Source organism: Lissotriton vulgaris, chromosome 9, assembly GCF_964263255.1.
Source record: "Lissotriton vulgaris chromosome 9, aLisVul1.2, whole genome shotgun sequence".
NCBI classification, from domain to species: domain Eukaryota; kingdom Metazoa; phylum Chordata; class Amphibia; order Caudata; family Salamandridae; genus Lissotriton; species Lissotriton vulgaris.
Genome location: NC_141697.1, coordinates 706,545,828 through 706,554,529, shown reverse-complemented (window position 1 = coordinate 706,554,529; position 8,702 = coordinate 706,545,828). Strand labels below are relative to the sequence as shown.

At 40.7% G+C, this 8,702-nt stretch overlaps 1 pseudogene; it reads left to right on the top strand.

Annotated features, from left to right (window-relative positions):
* Positions 1–6,669: 6,669 nt before the first annotated feature.
* Positions 6,670–7,826, top strand: LOC147692146 (pyruvate dehydrogenase (acetyl-transferring) kinase isozyme 2, mitochondrial pseudogene; annotated as a pseudogene).
* The last annotated feature ends 876 nt before the right edge of the window (positions 7,827–8,702 follow it).

Here is an 8,702-nt window from a genome sequence, read left to right as displayed (position 1 = left end):
TATTGGGCAGGCGAAAACAGAGGATTTAACCCTTCCGGATATTGCCATTCCATTGGAAAAGAATGCCGATCGAGTGAAACAGCTAGAAAAACTGGATGCTCAAGGTTTGGTTTCAGAATCTTATCATAACAAAGAAGAATTTACATCTCGAGAAGGAGTTCATATATACACGCCTATTATGTATAGTAGTACTCCTACTAAACTATCTTTGGTATCGGACTTACATGATTTGTCTGGTGAAGAACAATCAATGTCATATGATAAAAGGATAAGGAATTCCCTGTATTCACTGGTCGTGAATGAGAATACAGGGGCAGAGGGGCTAATGAACACGTTTTTTAAACTGGAAACCACCCTATCCGCAATCCGGTCTTTGCTTGAGAAAAGTACTTCTAACACCGATCATATTCTCAGAGTCCTCACGCCCATTTTAGGAGGGGTTTTAGATCTTAAACATCATAGACAATCTTGCGTGAAATGTGCTTCTGCTACAGTTAGTAAATCATGTCAAACGAATAATACAATAAATAATGCTGATAAAGTGTATGGGAAAGGGGACCCCAAAGATTTGTTGGCAGACTTTGATAGCTTGTCTCCTCCAAGAAATATAACTTCAAGTCCGACCCATGTTAACGTTAAGGATTCTGTAAAGGTCCCCATACTGGGGGAAACGTTAAATGTAAGAGTCTCTCCCGTAACAGACACAGTGCGTGTTTTTCCTATCTTCAATATGTGTAAGTTAAAAAAACTTAAACCACAACAACCAGATGAAATAATTACTATCCTAAAGAGTTCAGCTGTGGGGGAAGCTTCTATAGTAAGAAAGGGAGCAAATAAAAACCGTCATAGGAGAAAAAAGAAGTTGAAAAATCGCTGGTTCCCAAAGCGCAAGCAGAGAAAGTTGCGGTTCCAACCAGCAAACGAAAAGGAAAACTCTTACATAGCCCCTGTGGACGAAAAGAATACTATGTCTTCTGTGGGGCAACTGAAAATGAGTATGACACCGAATCATGAGCAGGATTTTGCCCTTCAGCAGAATAGTTCGCCTATTAGGCCGAACACCAATCAGAATAATGATGGGGAAGGTGAAGGCAGGTTAAGAAGGGGCTCTAATCAGCACAGTAGCCTAGGTTTTAAAGAGGCTAACTTAAAAAGCACCGTAACATTCCAGAGAAAAGAACTAAGTGGTGCCGCACAGGAGTTAATTGGTCCCGTAGTGTCTTCAACGATCCCAGAATCAATTAATATCGGGGGAGTTAGTCGGAGAATGATTATAGTGGATAATAAAAATAAAGGGGTGAATTTAAATGACGATCTCCGCAGGAGTCAGCAAGATATTAATGTAATTAGGCTTCCTGAATCAGGAGCTCAGCAAGTGAATAAGACTTTAATTTTTATCCCACTCTTTGATGCTGAATTAATAACATTGAATAGAAGCACTCTCCTTAGAATTATATCTGAAATAGATGATTTAAAGCTAATTACCAGTAATGATATAGAACTGGTTCATCTAGACTGGAGGTACAAACCACATGTAACTAAAGTTATTTTTACATCTGCAGTAGTGTACTCACTCGTTTTAGCAAATGTGGACGGATTTAGAAAAAGAGGAATAGACGTTCTAAATGTTATGGTCCCTTGTGTTGTCCCGTCCAAAAACCCCGAAATATCTAATCATCGGCAGGGGAAAGGATTTATTAAACATGAGGGAGAGAATATACCCACAAAATTTGATGTTTTGGAAATAACATTAGGTAGGGTATCGGGTGCAAGAGAAATTAAGTTTTCAGCTCCCGAGGTCCAAGAGGTCCTTAATATAGATGGGGGAGATGATGTGTCCAAATGGAGCTGGATCGCAAGCACTTTGAATGGGGTAAAAACAACTAACACAAAACCCATAGAGCGGGGGTAGCCTTTTGGGGACAATTGTGTCGTGGAACATGGCGGGGCTAGGAAAAGAAAAACATAAGCTCAAATCTGTAGAATACCTAGCACCCAAGATAATTTTCCTCCAGGAGACATGGGCAAGGGAAGAGTTTCAGTTAGAGAACTATTATGTGTTCTGTAGTGAGGCAAAAAAATCTATAAAGGGGCATGCTAGTGGGGGTCTAGCCATCTTGCTACGTTGTGAGTTAGCATGGGACCCAGTGATATATAAACATTCTTCCAATTGCTGTATCTGTGCTAAGGTAAAAATGGAAAAAGATATCTTGGGACATGCAACCTTTCTGCTTTTGGTAAACGTGTATATTCCACCAGGGAAAGCATTTACTCCATTAGTTGTCTCCATTTGCTCTTTTGTGCAAAATTTATGTAGTGATGGAGAAAAAGTATGCACATTGATGGTAGGGGACTTTAACGCTAAAATAAGCAATAGCTCCATCTCGTCCTTTTCCAATGTGGACTTGGAGGATGTTTGGTTTATACCAGAGTCAATATTCCTGGCCAATTTAAAATCTGACAAACGTGGCCTTTCATTGTTGCAGAATCTTAGGAATCTTGACCTAGTTTTATTAAATGGTAGATTCCCAGAGGACTCTCCCGCAGCACACACCTTTCATGGGACATTTGGCTATTCCCTTCTTGATTATATGGCAGTGTCGTTTCAATTATTTGGGGCATGTTCACAGTTCAAAGTGCTTCCCACTAAATTGAGTGACCATAACATCTTGGCTGTAAATTTAGCATTAAACTTTGAGAAACCTGAACTCTGGAATCAGAGGAATGACAATGTAACTTATTCTCGAAATAATGGTCGCACCTGCTGGTCATACAAGAACCTTCCGAACTTCCAGTGGGTATTTAAAAATATTGTGCCTAGTTCAATCTGGGTGAGCCCGATTATGAATTATGAAAGATTAATGGCTGCCATAAGAAATGTGGGTAGAAAGAAGCAAGTTGTACGAATCGCCCCTAAAGTAATATTCCCTACTGAAATTAAAAAGTTTAATAATAAGATCAATGGGTTGATTAGATCCCAATTTATGGATCCTAGCCCTGTAAGACAAAAAGAGATATATAGATTATAACTGGTCCGGAAAAGAAAACTAGCAGCAGTCCGTAGGGCCTCTGAAGATGAAAAATGAGTTAAGCTTAGGGAAGTGGCACGCTCGGGGAATACTAGAAAGTACTGGGCCTTAATAGCTAAATTCTGTGATAGCAGAGAAAGGTCTCAACCCATGGTAATTCCAGAAACAGAGTGGTCTATTTACATTTCCTTACTGTATGCCCTTAATCTAGTAGATGAGGAAGTTGAGGGGTCTGTTAATACTATAGCATTGGCGGGTGATGTAGAAGCGCCATCAGAGAGGGAAATTGAAGGATATATTAAGGGGTCGAGATACTCGGGTGCAATGGGTCCGGATGATGTCCCTGTTGCCATAATAAAAAAGGACTGCGGCGATTGGGCAAAAGCACTACAACCCTTATTTGTCCATTGCTATAATTTTGGGGACATCCCTTACTCCTGGAAAGGAAGCATAATAGCCCCGCTTTATAAGAAGGGCCCTAAAAACTCCCCGGCAAGTTTTAGGCAAATCTCCCTGTTAGATGCGACGGGAAAACTGTTTGCGAAAAGCATCCTGGTTCATCTACAAGAGTGGGTATTTGGAAATAATTTAATTCCCCTTGAACAAACAGGGTTTAGGAAAAATAGTGGTACTTTAGATAACATCTCTGCTCTGCAAACTTTAATTGATAAATATCCGGTTGGTCGGAAGACACCATTGTATGCAGCATTTATTGATTTCTCCACAGCGTTCGACAGGGTGGATCGGGGGACGCTGTGGAGGAAATTGATCACTATGGGGATCCCGAGGAACCTGCTAAGAGTAATAATTGCTCTCCACTCTTCAACATAGACCCAAGTTTTGTTAGGGGGGACTCAAGGTCTCTCAAAGAAAATTTTAACTAACAATGGTTTGAAGCAGGGGTGTTTATTGGCTCCTTTGCTTTTCTCAATCTACATAAATGATTTACCGAGACGGATTGGGGAAAGCAAAGGGGATCCTCCCCAATTGGGTGACCTAAAAATAAGTTGCTTGCTGTATGCAGATGACGCTATACTAATGGATTTAACCCCAATTGGACTGCAGAGACGTCTGACGGAATTGGTTAGGTACACTAAGGAATACTTTTTAAAAATAAATGTCTCAAAGAGTAAAGTGATGATTTTTTTTTATAATGGCTATAAGATTAGAGCAAAGTTAAAATGGTTTTTAGGAAATGAAATAATGGAAATAGTAAAATGTTACCCTTATTTAGGAAAATTTTTCACTAATAGGTGTTCTGCTAACAGACATATGGACCACTGCAAAAGTAAAGCTATTTCACAAGCCTCGGCAATTAATCGCTTGTACCTGCAATGTGGTAAAAGACATTTTTCGCACACTATTGCAGTGTATAAAATAAAGATTCCCCCCACTTTGAATTATGCAAATGAAACGATAGATGAATGCGATTGGGTAAAATTCGAAAAAGTGGAAGGTAAAATTTGGCAAAAACTATGTAATCTGAGTCATGCTGCATCAATCGCCGCCCTTAGGCTTGAATTTGGACTTCTTTCGACATATGTTTTAACAATGGCAGCTTGTTTAAGGTGGGGAAATGCATTGATAAATTGTCAGGAGAACCTATTAAGGTTGGCATTGCATAAGGAAATTTTCACTAATATGCAGTCGAAAAGTGTAATTTTTAGGAATTATTTAAAGTCTTTAGGCAGCTTTGGTTTAGACTCTGAAGGGGCAGAAGGTTTGGACAAAATCGCATTAAAGCATATAATTAAAAGAAGTATATATGTGATTTCACGGGAAAGAGACTTGAAAATATGCCGTGTGAATGGAAGATTGGACTGTATCGTGGAGAGCTCTATAGTTAAAAATCCTCAGCCGTATGTTCTTTGGAACTTGAATCATGGAGTTCGCAGAGTGATTTTATTATTAAGACCGAACCAATTGCCTTTAAGGGTTGTAACAGGCGCTTGGGAGGGTATCCCCAAAAACAAAAGATACTGTGATCTATGCAATGGTGGCCTACAAGATCTCAATCATGTTCTGATTGTGTGCCCAGCGCTTCTTTCAATACGCCGCAAATACTTAAGGCCTGGTTTTTACAGTATAAAATTTCCACAGCAGAACAAGCCCGTAACTTTCTCCTGTTCCCCCCATCTGAATTGATTTGTTTTAAAAATTTTCGTTTTTTTAAAGAATTTCTGAATGTCTATTAGAAAAATTAGTCGGTGATGGTGATCCTTAGGTTTCTATAGTATTGTATGATGTGACTTTATGCACTAGCTTTTTAAGTACTGTACGCATTTTAATCAGTTACTGAACATGACATTTAATAACGGATTTTTAATTGTGGATTAGTATTCCTGTAAGAAAGTTTATTTTCCAAACGCATTTTCTTAGAAGTATAGCTCCTGGGCAAATATTTGTGAGAAATGCTCTAGAATAGGGTTCAAAGCGCTAGCACTTTATGTAACGCTTTAGCACTTTATTTAGCACTTTAAAAAAAAATATTTGCTGCTAACGTGAATCTATGTTATTCTCCTAAAATGTTATGTGTATATAGGATGATAACTGTACTCTTTTTAAAATATGTGCCAACTAAACGTAGATAATTTTATAAAATTAAGGAGATAGTTAAAAGTTTTACCCACCTGAAATGATCTTTATTAGCCGGAAGTGTACGTATTAGAATATTGTTGCCCATTGGAAGTGATGAACTCTGTGAAGTAAAATGTTTTCCATTCCTTGAAGGATGCAATTAAAAAACTGAATTTGTAACTTTTTGTATTTTGGACATTGACCTCCGTTGCTCTCAATAGTACAGAGTCTAAATCAAGAAAAATGATTGTTTCCTTGGGCATAATCCAGGAAAATCGAATTTATACCCTTTTTGTATTTTAAATATTGTGATCTGTATTAAATGTTGTTTTAGGATATTTTATGTGGAATTCCAAATCATAATAAAATTATTGAATTGAAAATTGAATTGCACGCAGAGGAGCCCATCTAGAACTGCACCCATGGTGTAGATCCTAAAGCAAGGGGTGGGGTGGGGGAAAGTTCACTATGCCCCTGCACATAGGCAATCTGAAAACTTGATAGTGATGAGTTATGCATGATGCACAGTTCCAGGACGTGAGGTGACTGTGACATGGTGTTGTTTCCAGGGCTTTAAGTGGGATGAATAATCTGGGGGTCTCTCCAAGGGATGTGTCTGATGTAATTAAGGGTGTGGTTTAAAACACCCTGCCTTAAAATATATGCTGAGCATAAAGTGCTGCCCGACTAGTATTTTGCAGTTTCTATCATTGCATTCAATAACATTAGACCCACACGAAGCCAGGACTATTGGCTTTGTCAATGGATGTTAGTTGCATAAAATAAATAAAAAAACAGCAACTATGTCTTCGTTTTATATAATAATAAAAATGCTTCAGCTCTCATTCGGCAAGAGACGTAGAGTCAACCGAGACTCTCTGGACGAGGCCATGGTGCTAGTACCCGAAATTTAGCGGTGGAATGAATAGAGTTTCAATTGAAATCCGAAGAAATAGTAGGCTGGGAGAGTGGAGCCTGACAACCCTGAAATGGAGCCCTGGATTAGGGCTGCAGAGAGCAGACATGCAGCAGCCCATGCACGTTCTCCTCTGCCCATCGCACTATGAGGATGCCCCTGGTTCGCACCCTGATGCTGGCCGTGAGCCAGGCAGGGGGTGCCCTGAAGCAGATCGACCATTTCTCTTAGTTTTTTCCCTCGCCGCACTTCATGAAGCAATTCCTGGACTTCGGATATAGCAATGCCTGTGAAAAAAACCTCATTTGCCTTACTGCACCAGGTGCTGCTAGTGCGCCTCGCCAATATCCTGAAAGAGATTAACTTGCTACCAGATCGACTGCTGGGATCCCCTTCCGCTCAACTGGTGCAGCGCTGGTATGTTCAGAGTTTGAGGACATCCTGGAGTTTCTTCATAAGAGTCCAGAGGACCAGAGCACCCTTGAACAGTTCGCAAACATCCTCATCACCATCAGGAACCGGCACAATGATGAAGTCCCAACTATGGCCCAGGAGGTCATTGAGTACAAGGAAGCCTTTGGCGTTGACCCAGTGACAAATCAGAATGTGCAATACTTTGCAGACTGCTTTTACCTGAACCGCATCTCTATCTGCATGCTGATCAACCAGCACACTTTGATTTTTGATGCAACGACAAACCCTACACACCCTAAACGAAGTGGAAGCATCGATCCGAATTGTGATGTGACTGACGTAGTGAGAGATGCCTATGAAATGGCGAAGATGCTGTGTGATAAATACTTCATGGCTTTGCCTAATCTGGAAATCCAGGCAGTCAATGCTAATGATCCAAGACACCCCATTCACATCGTATATACCCCATCTCATCATTATCACATGCTCTTTGAGCTCTTCAAGAATACCACACGAGCGATAGTGGAACACCACAACTCCAGTCCCTTGCTTCCCCCCATCAAGGTGATGGTGGCTCTGGGCGGCGAAGATGTTGCTATTAAGATGAGTGACAGAGGAGGTGGTGTCCCACTACGCAAGATTGAAAGGCTCTTCAGCTATATGTCTTCTACTGCACCCATGTCACAACTGGGTGCAGGTGGAACACCTCTGGCTGGTTTTGGATATGGTCTTCCTATTTCTAGACTCTATGCCAAGTACTTCCAGGGTGACCTGCAGCTTTGCTTCATGGAAGGCTTTGGAACTGATGCATCATTTATCTTAAGGCACTGTCGACGCATCTAGCCCTAAGTCACAAACTAATCCCACACCTGCTGCAATATGGAGGGTGATGTATGCATTTGCAAGTGTGACAGCGTGAGGTTTTGCGCAGTGTTTATCTGTTTTTTGTGTCCAAATCCTTCACTGTGAGTCCAGTTTGTCCTTCACTGTGGGACCAGTTTGTCCTTCACTGTGGGACTAGTGTGTACGATTATCGCACATCACGAGTGCTGTGGCACTCTAAAGAACATGTATCACACCTTAATTTGAACAATTTCCTGCACTTTGAACATGCCAAGTATTTTGACCTACCTTTTGTTATCACTAAACTGAAAAAAAATCTGATGGAAAGGCCTTAAAGGGGCATTTGAGAATGTGAAGTTTTGAGACTGATGGAGAGAAATCGAGAGAACAGACGTGCGAGTAGTGGGATTTCATCTCTCCAGAAAAAGATAATCCGATTTTAATTTTGCTGGAAAATAAATCTTTCTTCATTTAAACAAAAAAATGCTTCAGCTCTATAATGATGAGACTATGTAAGAACTTTAAATTCTTCTTTTTAACTTTATTTGTTTGTTTTGTACATTTTAACCCTAACAGAATGTCCTGCCCTAGACGGAGGCCATCACATGCTGGAAGAGCCTAAACTGGCCCATTGTCATTCTGAATATGGCAATCAGCCACAGACAGAATGATAATGGGCGGGGTGAAACTGCTCTTATGCTTCTATGATAAGAGCGAGGCACCCCAGCAGGGAGCGGAGGCCTCTCGCAGGGGAACAGCTCTGTTCCCCTGCAGGGACCTAAAATTACGGACAAATGGCGTCCGTTAAAAGTATCCTCACGGACAACGGACGTGAGGTCCAAATTACGGACCGTCCGTGAAATTTACGGACGGTTGGTCACCCTACCACCGTCGTGATGAGATCCCTTGAATGTAGAAAGTTC